Genomic DNA, 22,130 nt, shown 5'->3' with positions numbered 1-22,130 from the left:
GAAGCCTCAAGCCCCCAGCCCTGGCTCCTAGGTTTGGGACTGTTGCCCAGTGTCTGTAGCCCAGAGCCCTGTCTTAGCCAGTAGAAGCTCCCACCTTCTCAGAATCTAGTCAGGCGTGCCCGCAGGAGAGGACAGAATTGTGAGGGGCCAAAAAGGGGGCGTATGGGAAGACCCTGGGAAGAGATGAGGGGTGGAGCCGAGGAGGGAGTGAGAAAAGGAACTGGAGGGTCTGAGAGGGCCCGGGGGCAGGTCGGGGACTTCAGTGCAGGTCAGGACAGGGCGCCCCAGCCAGGGAGTCCCTGAGGAGAGCGCCGTGGGGCACCACAGCTCCCAGGACCAGTGTGTGGCCCAAGTCCAGGCTCCCTGCGCTGGCTCTGGTTCCTGGCATGATCTCTGCTTCCAAGAGGAGCTCAGGCCTGGCCCGGCTTCCCAGGGTGGAGAAACAAACGGTGAGAGAGAGAGAGAGAGACTGTGTGTGTGTGTGTGTGTGTGTGTGTGTGTGTGTGTGTCCAGCCTTGCTGTTTGCGTTGTCGTCATGTCTTCTTAATCAGCCTGTTTCTGGCAGCAATGACTTCATCTCCTGTGATTCTCAACACAGCCATTGTGCAGCGTCCGTGGAAAGATTGGGCCTGGCACCGTCCATATTCCCCTAATGAATGGGGTTGGGAGAGCCGGCTGGTGGGCCCTGGCCTGACCTGATCGGGGGGGCTTGTGGTCAGGTCTGCCTCCAAGAGACTCCCCTTTCAGTGGTCACCCTTAGACCTGGGCTCACGGACCCCGGCGCACCCAGTGCAGCAAATTCTAGGAGCCTGGGCACACACTGCGCTGTGGGCAGGGCGGTCACACCCGGTCTCTGCCCTCAGGGACGCCTGCTGGAGGAGGAGGTGAACAGACCCTACTTCAGAGGGGCTGTGGGTGGACAGGGAAGGGAGTGAGAGCCCCCCTGGAGCTCAGGGACGCTCCTCAGAGCTGGTGGTTGGGCCACAGGGCGGAAGTGAAGGCTGGTGGCGGGCTTCCTTGGGGAGAGGAGGGAAGGGCTTGCTGGTGGGCCTGGCGGCATGTGTCGCTGGCCACGTGGGGTGTGCGTCGGCCTGGGGGTTGGCAGGGGATAGAGTGGAAGATGGCGGGAAGGCAGGACTCGATCCTGGAGGTGCCTGGGAGCAGGAAGGATTTGAAGAGGAGCCGGGGCCTGATTGCGAGGCAGCTCCCTGCCTGTGGGAGCGGGCCTGGAAGGAGGAGGAACAAGCTGGCGGTTGAGGGCCTGGCCCCCTTTTGCCTTTCTCTTCAAGGGGGAGGGGCTCCTTGCCCCCTCCCCCATACTGCCAGGAGCCCCAGCCCCTACCCCGCCAGGAGGCAGTGAGGGCGGGGCCTTAGGGGGGGTCTCTGAAGAATGTTGTCTGGGCTTGGGCAGCTGAACCTCAGTCCCGGAAGCCCATCCCCACTGCAGGCTCATTTACAAGCTTGTCTGGAGGCAGGGCGAGGGGTTGAATGACCCCTGGCAGGATGTAGTGCTGTGAGTGGGAATACACTGTGTCACACTCCCAGCCAGGACATGGAGGTGGGGGGCCCCCCGCCAGCTCCCCATCTGGGGGTTCCCCGGGCCCCACCATATGGAACAGGCCCCTGAGTGAGACTGCCTGCCTGAATCCAGCTCCAGAGCCTTGAGCCCGTTACTTGTCCGAACTTCACTCTCCATGTCTGTTAATGGGACACTCGTTGTACCTGCTTCCCAGGGTATGTGTGAGGGTTATTGGTTTTTAAGGGGAAGGGCTTGGCAGAGTGTCTACACGTAGGAGGTGCCCAGTCTGCTTAGCCGTGGCAGAGGTGGCCGTGGGGTAGGGGCTGGGGGAGGGCGATTATGTTCACCGTCATTATCAAGGCTCCCTTAGGTTCCTAAGAGCCACAGGTGGGGAGTTGGGAGGGGTGATGGGAGAGTCAGCAGGTGGAGGTGGGGAGAGCCTGGTTGAAGGAGCAGAGAAGTGTGGGTCCTAGTCTTCACCGCTCCCAGACCTCAGGCAAGTTACTCATCTCTCCCAGCCTCAATTTCAGGGGCCAAGGAAGGAAGGAATGAGAAAAGGCATTATGGTGGCCTGAGCCGGCAGGGGCATGTGAGGGGCTAACACATCTGTTAAGACTTATATTTTCATTTCTTTCAATATTGAGGGTCAGGTAACTGCCTGCCTCTTGAGCGGACATCCAGCAGGGAAATGCTTTGAAAGGGGCCCTTCCCAAGCTGAGGATGGTCCGCTCTCTCCCTTGCCCTAAGCACCACCCATCTTCCTTCATACGCCTTCACTGTCCCAGCTGTTCGGCATTGTCTTTTGTGGTAAGAAAACAGTTCAGCTTAGCAAACATTTCCGGAGCATCTTTTGTCTTCTTGGGTCTGGGTTGGACCCAGGGGATACAGGCATGGTTAAGATACTGACGCAGCAATTAAGAGGGAGGACGATTGTTGAATTGTCTTGTGTGTAAAGATCTCAATGTAAAAGCAGCCTTCCTGGGGCCAGAGGCTCTGGGTTCTAGGCGCTTCTCCTTTCTGCCTGTGGGACTGTGGGCAAATTACAGTAAGTCCCCTACATACGAAAGAGTGCCGTTCCGAGAGCGTGTTTGCAAGTCCAGTTTGTTCGTAAGTCCAACAGAGTTCGCCTAGGTACTCAACTAACACAATCGGCTATATAGTACTGTACTGTAATAGGTTTATAATACTTTTCACACAAATAATACATAAAAAGCAAACACAAAAAATTAAAACATATTTAGTCTTAACCGTACAGGAGCTCGAGAAGTACAGTAGTACCAGCTACATCACTGCTGCTTCTACACTTGCTTCCGGACATCCTGGGCTTGAAATAAAGATACCGTAGTACTCTATACAGTAGTGAACACAGAAGCACAGCCACTTGCAGAGGATGCACGCACGTGACAGTGTACGCCAGACACGTGCACTAACTTATGTGATTGGACATGCAAATGCATGTTCAAATCTTTGAAAGTTTGCACCTCGAAGGTTCGTATGTAGGGGACATACAGGACCGCTGAGCCTCAGTTTTTTCAATTCAGAACCTGGGTCAGTCTCTGATGGTCCCTCTCAGTAAGAAGGCTCTGCAGTCACTCTCGGGTAATTAACTTACTGTGTCCTCTCCAGGGAGATTCGAAGTACAGTTTCAAGGCAGAGCCAGAAGAACAGACTCCAGAGGTGGTAGACTGGCCTGACCCAAGTTTGAATCCAGTTCTGCAACTTAATAGTTATGTAACATCGGGCAAATTCCATCGTAAATCTCTTTGGGACTGGGTTTTCTCAGATGTAAAATGGGTATGATGATATGCCTGCTATGCTATGTCCCGGCTCTTAGGGAACCCAGCAGTCATATTAAAGCTGCCATGAATCTCTTCTCCCCCAATACAGTGCCTGCTCCATGCCAAACACACCCCCAAGCCCCCTCTCCCCAGCTCCGCATATCGGAGGGGAGCCAGTTAGTGGAGGTCTTCAGCCTGCCCTACTGGGAAAAGAGGCTGGGGAGACAGTAACTGTAGCCCCAGACCTGCAGCTGACCGAGGAGCCTGAGGATGGGCCCCGGGAAACAATTCCAGGTGGGGCGCGGGCCTCCACAGAGAGCCCCCCCACCCCCCCACAGTGGGCAGCACCGGTCAAATGGTCTTAAACCTCCTTGATTTGTATATCTACTAGTTTGGCATTCTGTCTTGCTTTATTAAAAAAATGTTTGCTAATGAAATTAATAGTGTAAACAAGATTTGGGGAGGGCAGGCGGCCAGGGGAGGGGATTATTTAGCACACTTCAAAGGACACCCTGCTCCAGCATCTCAGCCACGCCATTTGCATATGTAATGATCGTGCTAATTATAGGTGGCCTCATCTGTTAACAACAAGTTTGCCAAGCTGTGCTACATTATTGTAATCACCCAGTCAGAATTCTCTGGCATGCTTTTCACTAAAGATAACAAGAACGATAATAATAATGCCTATTATTTTTTGCCCCCTTGCTACGCGCGGGGCATCCTGCCAGGCACTTGACAGTCATCATCTCATTTAATCTTCACAACAGCTCTGTGTCCCAGAGATGCTTATCTCCTGTGTATAGAGGATGAAACTGAGGTACAGAGAGGTTAGGTAACTTCCCTGGGCGCACACAGCCACGAGCTGGCAGTGGGGAAAAGACCCGAGGTCTCGCTAACTCTCGCGCTTCTTCCACCCTGCGGCACTTCTTCTCTGGGGAGACTTGACACACAGGCTCACTCTCTTTCTCATTTGGTCCTCTCAGAAACCCCCCCGTTTCTGCTGAAGAGGAAGCTGAGACCCTAACAGGTTATTGAGGGCTGTTCAGGAGGCGAACCCAGGATCTCTAACTTCTAGGGTAAAGCCAGCCCCGCGTCCCCACCTACCTGCCCACAGTGTGTGTGTGGGGGGGCGGGGGGCGCGGGGAAGCGGCCCCTCAGCCTCCCCTGAGGTCTTGAGAGGATGGTGTCCCTTGCCTCTCCCACTCAAGCAGGGCTGGGCTTGGCCTCACTGCCAAAGAAAATTATGAGACAGTAAACAGATGGGAGGACACCAGCATGTCCTAACTGGCTTTACACGTGTTGTCACTAAGTCAGAGGTTGCACATGGGTGGCTCGTGGCCATGTGTAGCCCACAGGCAGGTTTCATGTGGTCTGGGAGGGTGAAAGGTGTTTTTTGGTGCTTTTAAAAAAAAATCAGTTCCTCATATTAAGCACTCCCAAAGCATTCACCTTCAACATTCACCAGAAAAATCTGGATTTCTGGCTTTTCCTGAACAAACAGATGTGGCAGCGTTGTGACTGTATTCCTGCAGGGCAGAGAAGCAGCCTCTGCCGTTCATCTCAGACTCCTTTTACTCCCCAGAAGGCCTTCGAGTTTGCTTAGCCTGCACTAGCTCTTCCCAGTGATCCTGGGAGGGGTGTGTGGGGGGATAGGGTTCGCATTCTAGAGATGACGAGCCTGGGATCCGAGTAGGCCCCTCCACAAGGCTGTTGTCAGCTAGGCCTTAAACCTCCATCCTCACCGTCCACCTTGTGTGGTTTTCACTCTACCTAGCTGCCTCCCAGCCACGTCCAACTCCACTGTCCGCCAAGGCAAGAAGGAAACCTTTCACAGGCCTAATGACTCGAAAATAACCAACCGTGAGCCCAGGGAAGTGTTCCTGTCTCCCCCTCTCCTTTTCTACCCTCCCCGAGACCAGAGGGGACATGGGAAGCCTATTCATTTAAACTCAATTATTTTCTCGAAGACAGAGTGGAACTGAATTGGGTCAACGGCTATATTTGCTGTGCTCAGCTCTTTCCCCCGCGACAGCAGCACCCACTGGCTGTGTTGCTGGGCTCCGTGCCACCAGGCTCACCAGTTAGAACTCCGTTGTTGGTGGCCGTTCCTTGGAAGACTTGACTCTGAAGGAGGGGAGCCCCCTCTGCTCGTTCACCCGACAGGCTGCAGGAGCGGGGTCTAGAATCACATGGCTACCACCTTCCAAACCTAGGCTGCCCAACTGCAGTCTGCAGTGGAGGTGGTTCTGACAGTGGAGTGCCTTACAGATGAGCAAACAGACACCCAGAGAAATGAAGTGCTTGCTGGAAAGACAGGCCTTGAGCCAGACACGACAGGGACCTTACTAGCCGACAGGGACCTTACTAGTCGTGTTACTGGGAGCAGAGTACTTGACTGCTCTGCACTTCTGTCTCCCTGTCTTGTAAATGAGGCAAAGAACTTGACAGACCTCCTGGGGCCAGGCAGTCACGATGTAAACGTGACACAGTGTGCCAGGGTCCTGCCCCCAGTTAGCCCGTCTGTCCACACTCCTTCCCTTGCACGGTGTGCCAGGGACAGAGCTTGGTGGGGGTCCCAGAACTCAGGAGGAGACCCTACTGGGATGCCCTCCTCTCTGTGAAGCCTTTCCCAATTCCTTACCCCCAAACCGGAACTGTTCCAGCCGTCATTTTAGGTCCTCTGTTGGGCCAGGCCCTGCTCTGGCTACTCTCGCAGCTTCCTCGGGGCCCACGGCCTGTTAAGTGTGTTTTTGTTTGGTGCTAATGGCTGTACGCACCCCTCCCCCACTGGACTGCCAACTTCTTGAGGGCAGAGACCACGTGTCTTGTTGACCTGCCTGTGTCCTGGTGTCACTCCCTGCCTAGATGTGTGGCCTTGGACTGGATGTTTAACCTCGGTGGCCTGTTTTCCCATCTGTAAAATGGGAATAGTGATGCCTCCCTCCGACGCACGTCACGGAGCGGAGGCCAGTAGTGTCAGACACGGCAGTGCTGCAATAGATTCGCAGAAAACGTGGAGAAAATCAAATCAGACGCTTGCGCTCCACTCCCTAGAAGCAGGGAACCTCTAAGAGCGGGGCTCTGGGGGATCGTGGGAAGGGTTGTAAGCGCCGTCTTGTTGCAGAATTGCTGTCTGCTTACATGGAGAAGTGCGGACAGGGCGGTGGCCTGTGGGCCTCGCCTCACTTCCTCCATCTTCTCTGCTGCTCCGGCCTCACGGTTATTTATTCCAGTTCCCAGTGGTGGAGCTGGGATGAGTTAGGAACCCAAGGTCCCAGTGCCTGGCGTTGTACCTCCCCTTTTGGCAGTGTTAGAGACTGGAGGTGGGGCAGGGCCTCCCCCCTGCATCCCCATCGCCAGTTCCAGGGGTTGGGGCAGGGTTAAGGGGATGGTTCAGGGAGGTTTGTATTCCCTGACCTTTCAGAGTTGTGACGTTAGGGGGCGTGTGTGACCTTGGCCTGGTGTAGACCTGGTGGGGTGGTGGCTGCGGCGACAGGGTTTGGGGCCTGGGCAGTAGGTGACCCAGCCAGAGACACAGAAGCCGGGCTCTGGTGGGAGCTCAGGGAGTAGCCCTGGAGTCTCTGGGGAGGGGCTTAGGGATGAGGGGGTCTTGATCACAAACTGACCCAGCGTCCTGTGCAGCCAGGGCAGCAGTCACAGGCTCGAGAACCGGAACCGTCCCCGCCCCTCACCTCACCCCTTGATAGCGCTCAGGTCCTGGAACACCACGCGGGTTGTTGCCCAGGACTTGGCACCGTGACAACCAAGAAAGAGAAGTGCTGACCACGTCTCATTGCCTGTTGAGTAAATTTACTCTGTGTTTTTCCCAGGAGGCGTCACATGGGTAGGAATTTACTCCCCCTAAATGCTTTGATGGAAACATTACGGTTTTTGAGTGAACGTGTGTCAACGTCGCCGTGGGGGGGAAAGCTTCTAGGATTCTCTGCCAGCTGAAGTCATTACCACAAGACAGTGGTTTGGGGGCCTGGCAGATGGGGTAGATGCAGCCAGGCTGGTGCGGGGAGGCAGCCAGAGGGCCGGAGCCCAGCCGGCCTATGGGGGGGAGGGGGGGGTGTGTGTGTCTGAGCAGGTGGAGAGGGGGAGGGAGTTGGGAGGCTGCAGGCTGACAATGTACATTAACACCCTCCCAAACCGCCCCCCACCCATGGCACAAAACAAAGGGAGTGGGGAACTTGAGGGGTGGGGACTGAGAACAGAGGCTCTGGAATGGTGAGCGCTGGCAGCTCAAGCCAGTAAGACAGGCTGCGGCCAGATTCCTGAGGGGCCTGGAATTGCAGCTCCTACCAGAAACTAGCTGTGTGACCTTGAGCAACTTTTCCAACCTCTCTGTGCTTCAGCTTCATTTTAGTAAAATATGCCTGTGGATACCCAAAGCTTATGGCTCTTTGGAAGATTAAGAAGGTAATGTATGTAAAATACCTGGCACTGGGCCTGGCACATAGCAGGTGCCAGGACACATTTGTTGCTTGTTGGTGATGATAAAACCACACAAGCATAGATGTGTTCACATAAACTAACAGCTGGGGCACATTGAAACCGCTACCCAGAGTTGGCCCTCCGTCTAATACCAAGTTTGTTTCTCAGTTTCAGCTGAGTACAGCAGTGGTCTCTTCAAAAGCCCTTGTCCACGAACAGCCAGGGCCTGGGGCTGACTGTCCTCTGCGGGGCATCCCTCTCCGGTCTTGTGCCCGCTTCTGGCCTGCAGACTCACCTGGATGGAGGCAGTGGGTTACAGCAGCGCCCTTCTCTGGCTGAGGCAGTTCTGGGAAGGCCACAAAGGGCCTCTGTCCTCTACACAGCCTCTGGAAAGGAGAGTGCTGTGGTCACAAGAAAGGTCCTCCCTCCCAGGATGCATCTCTCTCCCCAAGGGGATATACAAGCATTGCCTGGAAGTGCTCCTTGACAGTCTTGGGGCTGTCTTGTACCCCAGGAAATGGGAAGCTCCTTGAGGAAGGTAGGTTCCAGAGTCTCCCACAGGGCCTGGCCCAGTTGGTGAGACACCTTCAGATCTGAAAGGTCATGAGACGTCTGGGCTCTGAGCTTTTGGGAGAAGAGGTCCATCACACATTTACTGAGTCCTAGGACTTGAAGAGCCAGAGATGAATAGACCCCAAGGAGGGCCTGACAGGACAGGCAGCAGGACCCAGGAGAAAGGGAGGGAGGACTGGGAATTCAGGAAGAGAGGGAGAGATCACATACCTCCTGGGCCTGGGGACACTGGGAAAGGCTTCCCTGAGGTGGGGCAGTTAAGCTGGGCCTTGAAAGGTGAATGAGAATTGGAGATGGGGGCAGGAGGGGAGGTCAGTGGGCGCAGAGGCGTAGCCACGAGGGGGGCAGGGATGCCTGGGGAAGAGCTGAAGAGGGCCTGTGGCTGGCTGGTGGGGGTGTGTGTGAAGGTGACGAGTGTGCAGTGGGTGGGTGGGGCCTAATGATTCGGGAGACCTGGTCACTGGGGGCACTGGAACCAGGAGTCACGGGGTCAGTTTCTGAAATTCCAAGGACGCTCACTGTGTTCTCACTCCCTTTCACATATTATTCAAGATGGCTCTGAAAGCAGCTTGCAAGAGGTTATGCCGTCCCCTGAGCTGAGGCTAGAAGGGTAAGGAGGAAGCACCTTATTCAAGGTCAAATAACTGGTTAGTACATCTTCTGAACCCCAGATAACAGGCTCGTTTCTTTTTAGCTTGTGACCCCCCTCCTGTGACAGCTGTCATGCAGAGGGAAAGGTCCTGTCACAGGGGCCTATTTTGTTATAGAAAGACATTAGAACTGTGTGGCTCAACCAATGGGGGTGGTGGCTTCCTGCCTGGGGGAAATCTGGGAAGGCTCCCTGGAGGAGGGGGTATTAGAATTAGAGAGGAAGATAAGAGGGGACCAGTAAATAGGTACAAACGGCTGTCTGGGACGAGGCACATCTATTGTACTTTCAGATGTGGCTGGGCCAACTTGTGCAAGTGATTGAGCTTCATCTAGACTTGATTTCTTCATTTGTAAAGTGGTTACAGTATCCGCCTTACCTGTTTATTGAGTTCAAGTGGGAGGCCTGCTTGGGGCCTGCGCCCTGGAGGAGTGCTCGGAAATGGGCTCTGTCCCCTCCATCTCAGGTGCCTTGGATGCTCTGGGAGCCAGAGGGGCTTCTGCCCTAGGGCCTCCCTTGGTGACTATGGCCTCACCTCTCCCCTGTTTTGAAATTTTTTTAAGATATTGGATAGACCCAGATGAAGCTGCGAGGGGAAACCTCACCTCAGAAGGAAGGGAACCACCACCATAAGTGCACCTCTGGCTAAGAGTTCTCTGGGCTTTGGGGGTGTGAGCAGATGGAGATGGGGGGGGGCGGGTTTTGTTGGATTACCTGTGGTCAGGATCACCTGTGCTCAGAACAGAGCTGAGCCCAAGCAAGGACACAGCAGGGGACGGAGTGAGTTACTTCCCAGGTTGGGGGCTGCTGTGGGGTTACAGTCAGACCTCTTCCTCAGCCCTGCAGGTGCCCCAGCCAGAGTGCTGCCTATCTGCACACAGTAGGTGCCTGACAGTCTGGCACTTAATAGGAGCTCAGTTGTTGCGGAGGGTCTGGAGCAGGCTGAAATTACCACGGGCTGAACTGGGGCTTGTGAGCCTCTGGTGTAGAGGCTATGGAGTAGGCAGGACCCCAGGCAGGGGCGCTCTTCTCCCGCCGGTCTGTTTATCCATATTTACATGGAGGGATTGGATTCCATAATCCAGTTGCACCAAAGTTATGCAGCAGCCACTCTACTTTGATGAGCCCCTCCAGGTGGTGGCTGTTAAGGGAGGTGTGTGATTCCCTGTGTGTGGTAGAGGCTCAATACTTGGAAAACATTGCTGTGGCTTTTCAAGAAGGATGGCAAAGCGGGTAACCCCAGGCGAAAATGTCAGGTTGGCTGGGTGTGCCTTTCCCGGAGGGATTTTCAGTTCAGTAAGGGCCCTGTCAGGGTGACCCAAGGATGAACCCCCCAGGCCAGCGGGTGGGGCAGCATTTGGGCTCCTGGGTCTGACTGCCCCTGTCGTCCTGTAGCACACACAAACCTGCGCAGCTCACCCCCCCTTGTCTCTTCCCTCCGGCACTTAACCCTCCCCCTCTGTCCTGCTGGCCCAGCCCCGATACAAGAGAACAACCGCCCTGAGAGGGAGCTTGAACCCATTCCCAAAAGGTCTAGCTCCAAGGAGTCGGTGTAGAGAGTCGGGAGCCCCGTTTGAGTGGGTGACCGTAGTAGGCAAATCCCCGGCTTTGTCTACACCTCCGTTTCTGTTCGCATTTTTTAAATGTCCGAATGGAAGTGCGGGAGAGGGAGGGTACTGGCCCTCGGGGGGGTGGGGGCGGTGGGAGCCTTGGGACTGCTGCTCTGAGCCCGACGAACTCCGGCGGGTCCTCCGCGGGCAGTGGGGAGTGGGCCGGGCCTCGTCCCCGCCCGCGTCCGGAGCACAGCGGCGGGTTGGGGCGGAAAGCGGTTGCATCTGGGGGCAGCTGGCCGCGGAATGTCCCCTGCCGCCGGGCCTGGGAAGGCAGGGCCAGCGGCTTGGGGTGGGGGTGGGGCCGGGGCTTTGGGGGGGCGGAGTCGGCCGCTTCCGGCCTGGAGCGCGAGGGGCGTGGCGCCGCGGGGGCGGAGCCTGGAACGCTCCAGGAGCCGGATGCGGGAGAGGTGCTTTTGGCGCGTCCCCGAGTCTTTCGGCCACCCCAGCTCCCACTTAGCTTTGGCCGGCCTGTCTCAGGCCAGCCGTAAGGACACTAGTATTCGATCAGGACATCTGTTAGTGCCTACTTTGTGCCAGGCACTGGCCCGAGGTGTGCCGGGCCTACCAGGTGAACAGGCCCGGACGTTCTCCAGGTGGGAGGAGGAGGGGGCCCAAGCTTTCAGATCAGTACCATGAGGAAAGTGAAGTTGAGTGATAACTTGGGGTGGCGGTGGAAGTTACTCCTTTGGTTAGAACGACCTCTACTAGGACGCGCGTGACAATTGATCTGAGAGCAGAATGAGAGAGGAGAAACCAGCCTGGCCTAGAGCCAGGGCCAAGCAGAGGGAACGGCAAGTGCAAAGGCCCGGAGGCGGGACTCGGGCGGCTTAGGACCCTGGGCGGAGTCAGCGCTTTGGGGAGGGGCCTGAGATTCCTCTGCGAGCCTTGTTCCAGCTTCCCGGACCGGGAGCTCGGTCCCAGGGCACGCACCCCGCCCAGGTGCCTTTGGAGGGCGGCATGCTCGTGGTTGGAAGTGCGTCTTTCTAGACTTCTTGGACCTGGAGTTTGTGCCATGTGATTACCTGTATGGAAGACTGTAATTTTCCGCTTGTTCCGTGGAGGACCCGGAAACCTCTAGAGTTGTCACCGATGTGTTTTTTTAAGTCGTTTCTGAAATTTCAACTTGGAAGACAGAGTCAGCACGTGCTTTGCGGGAAGGGGAAACCTGCCTGGTCACACCTCTTAGATGCTGGCCTGGACTGAGAGGTCCCCCGATCTGGCCAGGAGAGGCACCTGGGTGCCCGCCATTCTCAGGAATGGGCCTCTGTGGCCTCGGACTCCTCGGTGATAACCTCGCCAAGATCCTGGGCCGGGCCGGAGGAGCTGCTCTGTGGAGACCCGGCCGTCCTCGAAAGCCAGATCTGGCTCCCAGGCCCCTGGTGCCCAGACCAGGGTCAGCCCAGAGGCCTATCCCACCGCCAAGGTCTGTGGGTGGCTCTGCCTGGGGAAGGGGGTGCAGGAAACTTCTTGCCCTGTGGGTGGGCACCTCGATGGCTGTGGGTGGAGGCTGAGGGTGTGGAGCTGTTTCTCCAAGGGGGCCCAGCCCTGGGAGCCCACCCACTCTCCGGCCAGGGCCTTGTTGAGGCCCCCACAGCCCCTCGCGAGCAGCCTGGTTTTCACGCTGGCCTCGGGGGAAGAATGGGAGACCCCCACCGGCTTGGAAGGAAGGGGGAAGGTGGGGGCCGGGTTGCTTAACTGGCTCCTCCCTCCTGGGAACCAGGCCCAGTCCTCCCGGGAGCTTCAAGTCTTCGGGATCCGGGTGGAGAGAAGCCCAGTGAGCGGAGAACCAAGGAGGTGGAAGCAAGCAGGCAAAGCTGTGGGGAAGATCTAGGCCCAGGGAGCTGGTGGGGTTGGCAAGGTGGGCTGTGAGGAGGGGCCTTTGACCCCAAGCTGAGGAGCCAGCGAGGGCCCTCAGGCTACTGTCCGCTTAGCCTGGGCCTCCCAGCGCGGGTGAGGAGCAGGGTGAAGCCGCGGGGGCTCCTAGCCGCTGCCTCTTGGAGACAGATTTAATAATCCTAGGCTGTCTCTCTGACGGTTAGTATTGCAGGAGGGAAGCTTTAATCCCAAAACTTTTATTGATCCAGACACTAATAAAAAGTAAAGGGTTTTTTGGAGCCAGGTTTTTTCCTTGTTTTCTACTCGACCAAAGAACATCAGAGCTCTAAAACACAAATTTGTTTTCCTCCCTCTCCCTAGGTTTGGGGGGCGGGGTGGGGCTTGGCCGTGTTCAGATTCACCTCTCTAGGAGCCCTCCCTGACCGCGCATGCCTGCAGTCATGCCTCTTCTCCACGGTTAACCAGCTGCCACTGTGCATCTAGTCTGTCCCCTAGGAGGGTTGGGGTGTCACAGAAGCCTTCCTGCTCACCTGAGACCCCGGGGTAGTGAGAGGCGTCTGCCTTAAGGCAGCGAAGGCGTGGCTCTTGACTTCTTGTGTCTTTCTGGGTTTGGTTCTCTTGCTGACCTGTTCTTTGTTTCTTTGTTTTTGCATGTTTATTTCATAAATACTTACTGAGTTGTTGCCAGACCCTCCCTTAGGATGCAGAAAGACAACAGAGCTTCCCTTCTGGCAGGAGAGACAGGCAATCAGAAGTGAGTGGAGAAACACATCAGTAATTCTAGATGGGGTGATATCAGTCAGGATTTTTGTCTGCTTTGTTCAGCACCTGGATTCCCAGTGCCTAAAATAGTGTCTGGCTCACTGTTTGCACTTAATAAATATTTGCTGGCTGAACGGACAAGATGATGTGAAGGAAACAGCCAAGTGTTTCCGTGGGGAGTAACGGGGGTGGGGCAGGACCTGTTGTAGCCGGGACGGGGGTGGTCCGGGGGAGGACTGAGCTCCACCGGCCTCCTGAAGCCAGCCTTTATGGGAAGGGGGTGGAACTAGAGCTCCAGACTGAGGGAGCAGTGAGTGCAAAGTCCCCGAGGGCGGGAAAGCAGTGGTTTCCAGTTGGGGGATGGGGATTGCCAGATGAGATCAGAGGGTAGGCCAGTACTCTCGCGGACTTCTTTCCCTGGGGAGGAGTTCGGATTTATTCAAATTGCTGTAGGGAGTCACTGGAGGGTTTTTAGCCCAGGAGTTAAATAATCTGATTTGCCTTTCTAAAGAGTCCCTCTGACTCCTGGGTGGGGAGGTGGGGTAAGGCCGGTGAAGAGGCGTGGACAGGTGTGAGAGATTTTAGAGGCGGTAGCGGTAGGATTTGCTGATGGATTGGGTTCTGGAGGCCAAGGAAAGGGAGGGTGGCTGGCTTCTGAGACTCCTGGCTTAAGCTGCTGAGACAAAGCTCCACTTTGGACATTTCAGACTTGAGGTTCTGTGAGGCGTCAGCATTTAGATATGTGAGTCTGGAGCGCAGAGGAGGGGAGGGCTGGGATAGAAACTTTGGAGTCTTGAGCCCTGGAGGTGTTTAAAGCTAAGGCGTGGATGCGATCACCAAAGGAGAGTGTTTTACTGAAGGAGAGTGCACCCACGTCAGAGCCTGAGAAACTCCAGCACCCGGTGGAAAGGTGGTGCGGTACTGGGAAAGCAGGGCAGTGGCCTGGGAGGGAGGGGAGGCACCTCAGAGCGGGTGGTGGCCTGGGTTTCAGGGAGGGAACTAGCTGTCCTGTTTAGTACGGAGAGGACAGGAACTGTGGTTGGCTTTGGTCACACGAAGACCTTTGGGAGGAGCACTGGGGTCAGGCCAGGTGTGTTGAGTAGAAAGGAAGTGAGTAGAAGAGGAGGCGGCAGGACCTGAGAAGCGCAGGGCGAGCGGCCCGTCCGGGAAGCCGAGGAGGGTCAGGTGAGGGCTCACACGTCCCGGGTCCTGGTCCCCGTGCACCAGCCGTGGGCCCCCGCCTTGGGCCTGCATCAGGAGCCTCTGAGCGGAATCCCTAGAGATCCGCTCTCGACCCCCGCCCCCCCGCTGTGGTCTTCAGTAGCTCTCCGAGCTCTGTCTCCCTCTCTCCTTGGAGGGCTCGCTTTCTGCTCTTGCAGTCACCCAGCCCTGTGCTCCCCACTCCCTGCCCCATCTCTCTGAGTCCGGGGCGCCTAAGGAAGAGCACTGTGCACCTGGCTTTCCTCAGAGGGCCCTTCCGCCCTTCCCAGAGCTGAGAGCGGGACTTGGTCTGCACCGGTGGCTTTGCTCTGGAAGGTTCCTTGGTGTGTTTGGCCTCCGGAGAAGTCTGAGGTCTATTTCAGAATATTTGGGTAGCTGGGACCTTGACCTCCCCGCAGTGCTTGGCTGTGCAGTGGGGTCGGGGTGCGGGTTAGAATGTGTTTGGCTTATTGGGGAGACAGTGTAGGGTTGGGGACAGCCTAAGCTCTAATGCTTCTGTTGAATGAGTGACACCCAGATATTTGAGTCTTTGGGTTCCCCAGTGGTTTTGTTAAATGCTTTCTCTGCACCTGGTTAACCAGTGTTTTTACACCTGTTATCTTCCGAGGATAGTGTATTTCCTCATTTTGTACCTGAAGAAACTGAGGTTAAGGAAAGTGGAAGAACTTGCCCAAAGGCCCACAGTTGCTAAGGAACACAACTAGAATTGCCACTCAGCCCTGCAGACCTCCCAGTCACGCCACTCCTGACTGACTGATTAACCCTATAGATGAGGAGGTGATGGTGGGTATAAGGGGCCTGGTCCCCCACTGCCCCTCAGGAGTAGTGGCCATGTGCTCTGCTGGGGCTGCAAGGCATGCCTCCTGCCTCCTAGCCCCTGTTTCCTCTAGTGCTCGTCTCTCCCCCTTCCCCCCTCCCCCCTCCCCCAGCACACACACCAGTTGCTTTAGGCTCCAGGAAGAGGGAAAGAGGCAGACCTTGAACTTGATCAAGCTCTGGGGACTCTTGGGGCCCAGGGAGCCCACAGCTTCTGGGAGGCTCTTTATGCCACAGGGCTTGCACGGCTGCTAAACTTGGCAATATGGAAAGCCAGCTCAGCTGCAGCAAGTCCCCTGGGAGACACCTGAGGCGGCGAGGGCCTGCCCCTCACAAGGGAGTGGGGAGACTGAGGTCCAGAGCTGCCTGGGTGGGGCTGGGCTCTACCTGGAGAGGTGATGCCTTAAGCTGCCTCCTGACAGGCCATGTGGCTTTGCGCCCTCTCCCTACCCAGCAGACCCCCAGTTAGCCTGGGGGGTGGGGTGGACCAGAGTCAGGCTGTTTTTATGTTGCAAAGAATTCAGGCTACAGCCCAGCCTTTCTCAGCCTTTATGGCCTTATGACCTGGATGCTTCTGGAGGACGGTGGGCATATGGGACATGCTAGAGGGCGGTCTTGCCTGGTAGTCACTGAGGGTCCCAGTTGGACCCCCTCTTTACAGAAATAAACTGTGGCCCAGAGAAAGATGTGACTTTCCCAGGGTCACTACCCAGGAAGCTAGTTTCCCACTTTGTGTCTCCCAGCATATCCTGGGGCAGTGTCCTTCATCGTAGCTAAACCTGCTGGTCTTTACTAAGTGCTCACTGGAAGCCAGGCTTTGTTCTGTAACTCACTGACTCCTCACAGCAAGCCCGTGAGGCTGAGTACTGTTATTATTGCAGAGGGCGAAACAGTCTCAGAGAGGTGACATGACTTGTCCAAGAACAAAAGGTCGCAAGTGGCACAGTCCAGATTTGAACAGTCTGGCTTCAGAGCTCATGTTCTTAACCACCAGGCTACACGGCTTCAGACTTACTTGACTGCCAGGCTCCATAGAAGCGTACTGAGGGTGGTAAACCCTTGAATGACCTGGCCCTTGCAGAGTTAGGTCTGAGGACTCCGCCTGGCCTTGGCCTTTCTGATAGGATGGCTGTACAGCACCTATGGGCTGCCCAACCACTCCTGGTGCCCGGAAATGACCCATCTTCCTTGCAGGGCTTGCTAGACCAGGTACTGAGGCCCAGGCCGTCACGTCTCTCCTTTCCTCTCCCCTGCCCACCCTTGGAGCCTAGGGGCCCCAGGAGAGCCCCCATCCCTGCAGCCCTGCCTCTTCCCTTCCTTTGGACCTTGGTCTGCTTGCCTGAACCCTGAGGTTGGAAGGACGGCTCCCTTACCTGCCCTCTCTGACTGTAGAGCCTGTTTGGGAAGGGACGAGGGCCTGGCTGTTGGATGCCCCACCCCTGCAGGGGCTGCGGACCCCCTCTTTTCTCCTCCCTCTCCTTGCCTTTCCTGTGCCTCTTGATTTCCAATCTTCTCATCTGTGAGAAGGGGGAAAGAGTAGAACCCACCTCACAAGGTTTTGGAGGCCTAGACTGAAAGCCCAGTGTTTGGGAACCTGTGACAAATGATTCCTCCTCCTCGCCTGCGTGTTTGAAGGCAAGATGCTAGTCGATATGGAACAGGAGGGGCCTCTGGAGGGAGCAGGTGGGAGAAGAATCCTGGCTTTGGCTGACCTCACGTGGCTGGGCCCTGGCTGGGCCGCTCTGTGCCATCCTGGGCGAGTCGGGAGCCTCTGCCCGCCGCGTCTTCCTCCTCCGTAAGATGAGTCCAGCTGCTGCCTGTCTTGTGGTGTGGTTGTGAGGAGTAATGAGACGCTGCTGTGAAGTGCTGAGTGCTGTGCCGACCCATTGTGAGTGCTTAAAAACTCTGCCCTTCCCACTCTTATTCTTGAGATGTAGCCTCCTTGTTTTGGGGTTTTGGGGGTTCTTCAAATGAAATTCGGATTTTTACTATCGTGCATTTTGTCTAAAATCTTCCCAAGGCCTCTAATCTGATCATGACTTTTGAGGGATTTTTGGGTTTTTGCTGTCTTGTTTCCTGTACAGAAAAAGGAAGGTGTGTCTTTAAGTCCCCAGCAACCCAAGTGGGACACTGGCCCTTTAAAAGCACATTACGGAGAGTTGGAACTTAGCCTTTGTTTGACTAGCTATGATCAGTCCCAGTGGACAGGGCTGGAATGGTATGTCTAGGACCAGAGCAGGGCGGACTGGCTGGGCCCGGTGGGGGACAGCGGGCAGCGGGGTGGCTGGCCTGGGCCTGGAGAGCCTGGTGGCTGCGCTGAGGGATGGTGAGTGACCTGATGGCCTGAGCGGAGGTTAGGGTGAGGGAGGCCAGGAAAGAAGGCAGGAGGGAGGCTGCCAGTCTCGGCCCCTGACCAGCCTCCTGGGCCCAGGGAGAACTGAGGCGGGTGGGAGCGGCCGGTCAGAGAGGATGCCCGGTTTCGGGAGGGACTCAGTCATTCCCCAGCGATGGTGCCTCTGCCTCTCTGTGGACGTCCACCACCGGCCCAGAATGTGGAAGCAATTAGGATGGCCCGACAAAAAGCGAGAAACCGAGGAGTCGTGTTGCTGTTTTTAGTGTTTGAAAGAGAGGAAACCAAGTGCCAGTGGCTCCTTTCCACGAGCAGGCCTGGTGGTCTCTGTGTCTGCACCGAGAACCGAACCAGGAAATGAGCTTGGCCTTTGCTCCGAGTCGCCGAGCCCGGGGCTGCCCTGGGTGGGGCTGCGCTGGGGTTTGGGGGTCGTGTCATCCCTGCCCCAGCCCCGGGTCCCAGCTGGACTCTTCTGTTTCCCTCCTTCTCCCTGCCTCTGTCTGCTCCCTGATCCGTTGGCCTGCAGGCCGGCGGTGTGTCTGAGCCTGGGGTATGTTTTGCTCCAGCTTAAATGTTTGAAACGGTTGTCCGGAACCAGGCCCCTGTGATGCAGCAGTCTCTACTGGGGAAGTACCCCGTCACCAGAGAAGTCAGGGGTTTGGCTTGTCACACACTGTCCTGTGGAGGGGTCGTGAGGGGCAAATGAGCCGCTGCTGTGAAGTGCCAGCCCTGTGCCTGGCTTCTTACAAGTCTCCGTGTCCCTTAGTCCTGCCCACGTTCACTACCACTGCTGGGGTGCTGCCGGTGGATCAGACTCCTACAACTATGTGTCCTCACCATTTTCCAGACAGGTGACACGGGAGGTGACAAAGGCAGGGCTCAGTGGAGTTCTGGTGACCCACGATTTTTTTACTTGAAAGTTGGTGCATTTAATCACACAATCCCTGTAGGTTTGGTGAAAGCCTGAGGCGTTGACAGGCAGTGAAAAGAATTTGGAGTTGGAGCCCAGATGCCAGGCCTCCAGCCCTGCCCTGGTGCCTGTGACCTGTGACCTTGGGCAAGCTGCTGGACCTCCCTCCCTGAGCCTCCACTTCGCAAGGGTGGAGTGCTTAGGGGAAACCCTGGAGGAAGGTGTCGGTTCTTCTGTGTGAGGGGAGTGGGCAGCACGGAGGGGTGGTCTTTGAGCTGGGCTTTGATGGATAAGGCGCACTTGCTGCTGGGCACGTTCTGAGTGTACGTGCACAGCCCAGTGTGGCTGGGTTGGGATGCACCTTGGAGGCTGTATTTAAGGCATTGCTGGTTGTAATCCTGTGGACCAGTGGCAAATGACAGGCAGGGCTAGCTTATCCTAGAGTCAGCGGGGGAGGGGTGAGGGGGGGAAGAGGGTGGGCTCTTGGAGTCGGTGGGGGGGGCGGGAAGAGGGTGGGCTCTTGGAGTCGGGCACACTCTCTGGCCTTGGGAAGCTCCTCACGGCTTCAGGGCATGTTTCCTTAACTGTAGTTGGGCGGCTGGGCCACATGAGCAATGGAGTCCGCTAAATGCGGAGCCAGGGCTTCCCTGGTGGCGCAGTGGTTGAGAGTCCGCCTGCCGATACAGGGGACACGGGTTCGTGCCCCGGTCCGGAAAGATCCCACATGCCGCGGAGCGGCTGGGCTTGTGAGTCATGGCCACTGAGCCTGCGCGTCCAGAGCCTGTGCTCCGCAACAGGAGAGGCCACAACAGTGGGAGGCCCGCGTACCGCAAAAAAATCCCAGAAAAACCCCGCGGAGCCAGGGCCTGCCTGGTGCACGTGCCAGGTGTGTGGGCTGTCGTGGGTGAGGCGGGAGCTGGAGAGCCACGGATGGGTGGGTCACTAGGAGCAGGAGGAACTCGGCAGCCACGCCCTGCTTTTGACATGCGTTTTTGCCTCTGCTGGCGGCCTGGGAGCCTGTGGCTTATTGTCAGCACCCCCGCCCTGCTCCTGCTTTTTTGCTGCTGTTGAGCACTCCTGGCTGTCTCCTGTGAGTTTCGGTCTGGGAAGCAGAGCTCTGATGCCCTGCTGGGACTCCCAGACACCAGGCTTTGGGAGGATGGGGAGCTGGGGTCCCAAGGCCCCCAGACTTAGCGCTGGCATGCTGGAGGCACTCAGTAACTATATACTGGGGCGCTGGATTAGCTCAAACCAGGCGGGGTGGGTGTTCGCATGTCAGACCTCCATCAGGCTCTGGGAGGAGGGCAGCGCAGCCCACTTGTCAGGTGAGAAAACTGAGGTGCAGGAGAGACCAACCCGAGGTCTGTGCTCCCTTGGCCCATGCCCCTTCCCCTTCGTGTCTTTGCCTCATCTCCCTGAGGCCACAGAGCCCCTCTGTCCTAAGTGGTGGCGGGACAGGAGATGGGCATTGCTGCTAGAACCTAGGGTGCCCGTCTCTCCTTAAATGGGGACGTGGAGGTGCCTACTTAAAGGAGAAGTGCTGCAAGGTGGGAAGGGGCAGAATGCCCAGGGTAAAGCAGGGCTCCCTGCGTGTCAGGTTACACCTGTAGCACCAAAGGTGATGTCTTCCCCATTTTACAGATAAGGAAACTGAGACGTGCAGGTTATTTAATTTGACCAAAGTCACAGAACTTTATGTTTATGTGTGTTTGTTTTTAAGGAAGGAGGCCTCACCACATTAGACCAGTCATCAACCAGCATGGTGCCAGGGGCTGGGGCTGTGTTGACACGTGGCTGGTCCTTGGTTGAGGTAGGAAGCTTAATGCCCAGGGGTGGGGGAAGGACAGTCCCCAGATCGCCTTGTCACCCTAACGTGAATGACTTGCACAGCACCAGAAGACCACCTGGCACGGCACCTGGGTCTGGGATGGAGGGGTAAGAGGGGAGAAGATGACATTCTTTGGAGGGGTCTGCTGAGCCTAGGAGGGCTTCCTGGAGGTGGAGAGCTGGGAGGAATTACGTAAGCAAGAGGGAAGTTGCTTCCTTGGGGAATGGAAGCCTTGGTTTTCAGTTTGTTCTTTGTTTTCATTTCATCATCCTTCCCCACTTGGGTCGTGGGTCCCCAGGGCCTGAGGCAGCTGTTGGTATTTATGGTCCTGGGTGGAGGTGGGGGAACGAGTCAGAAGCTAGTCCCACACTCGGCGGTGTGATCTGTGGGACCAAGGGGATGCACGGGCCGTGTTCACACATGTGAGGAGGAGACTGGCACAGACTGAGCTCGCAGGGAAGGGACAGCACGGCCGGGGCCTCGACCGTTCTCCAGAGTCTTCCTAGTGGAGGAGCCGTGGGCCAGATGGGGCTGCTGCTGTGCTCCTGCCTGGGGGAGCTTTACTTGGGGGAGCTGAGGGGACCTTAGGGTTTGGGGTGTCATTCTCCTTAATCTTCCTGAGCGGCCGGGCTGGGCTCGGCGGTTTCTCCTGGGGACCAGGAAGGGACGGAGAGCTGTCCCCGCTCAGCAGCGGCAGGAGCACTTGGCCCTCAACTCGCTTTCGATTTGCCCAGATCTCATCCTATTCAATGAATGTTCCTCAGATGCTCTTCTTTTAAAATTCAGGGCACTTTGCTCTTCTGCTGAGGTTTATGAATGTTTAAAAACTCCTTTGTGGTCCCCGAAGTCATTTGACAAGTCTGACAACTATTGATTAAAAACCGGAAATTATTCAGGCTGCGGGATAACTTGGGGGAATAGATGGAAAGTTTTTTGTTTCTTCTCTCTCTGTATGCCCCTTGCCCTCCCCTCTCCCCCGAAAAAAGATGTAGGGATGTGGGGAGGTAAATGTGTCCCTGAATGTTCTTTGAAAACTCCCTTAGGCTGCAGAATTATAGTGGAAAGGGTGGGATGGGGGATGGTCAGGATGCTGAGGGGCGCCTCTCCAGCTCAGGGGCCAGAAGCAGCCCCCTCATGTCCCTGGCCTCTCCCCACGTCAGCAACAGGCAGCCAGGAGGTTTCGCTGACGGGATTCTGGGTGGCTGGGAGGAGGAATAGTGGTGGTTAGTGGATGGTCCCTTATGTTAATGGGAAGTTGACATGTTGGGGGTTCGGTCACAGTCTCTGAAGTATCTCAGCAGGTGAGAAAGCAGCAGCTGCCACAGTGTCGATGGTTCAGCATATACGGGGCACCCCTGGAGCCAGGCCTCGGGCTGCGCTGTAGCCGTGGCACGTGAGGAGACATCCTGTCCTCCTGTCTTGGTTGCCGGCGTGTGGACTCTCCTTTTCCAACTCAGCCCTGCGGTGTCGGGAAGGCACAGGCTCCCAGGGATAGGGTGAGGCAGGAGACCGGGCACCTCCCAGCCCAGGGCTCAGTGTGGGTGTGCGGATGGGCTCACACTGGTTCTAGTGACTGCTGGGATCTGCCCCTCTGCCTTGGACTTAGAGAGCCCTGGGCCGAGATGGACCAGGCCTCTAGGCCCTGTCATCCCAGGAAGCCTTCCCAGGCAGGGCGGCCAGCCTCTCTGCCTTTTAAGGACAGGCTCTGTCTCCCCAGGGTCCTGGGGGCCACCAGGCAGCTGCATTCTTCTCCCCTCCCCTGGGACCCCAGCGGGGCCAGGAGTGAGCGCTGGCTTCAGCAAACGGTTCCCAGGCCAGCAGGGCAAGGCTGGGCCTGG

The 22,130-nt window shown here is 56.7% G+C and overlaps 1 protein-coding gene across 15 annotated transcripts in view; it reads left to right on the top strand.

The window, feature by feature from the left end:
• Window positions 1-22,130, top strand: part of DAB2IP (DAB2 interacting protein) — a 195,111-nt gene that overhangs the window by 137,051 nt on the left and 35,930 nt on the right. Inside the window, exon 1 of one of the 15 annotated variants that reach the window (XM_032636274.1) lies at window positions 11,854-11,992. The exons of 13 other annotated variants lie outside the window; for them this stretch is intronic. The gene's annotated coding sequence lies outside the window, so the exon portion shown is untranslated. Of the gene's footprint in view, window positions 1-11,853; window positions 11,993-17,437; window positions 17,531-22,130 lie in introns of those variants that run through there. One more of the 15 variants, XM_032636275.1, reaches the window with a different exon arrangement.

The sequence above is a fragment of the Phocoena sinus genome, chromosome 6 (assembly GCF_008692025.1).
Source record: "Phocoena sinus isolate mPhoSin1 chromosome 6, mPhoSin1.pri, whole genome shotgun sequence".
NCBI classification, from domain to species: domain Eukaryota; kingdom Metazoa; phylum Chordata; class Mammalia; order Artiodactyla; family Phocoenidae; genus Phocoena; species Phocoena sinus.
The sequence above is the reverse complement of the archived record's forward strand: the minus strand, read 5'-3'. Positions and strand labels throughout refer to the sequence as shown.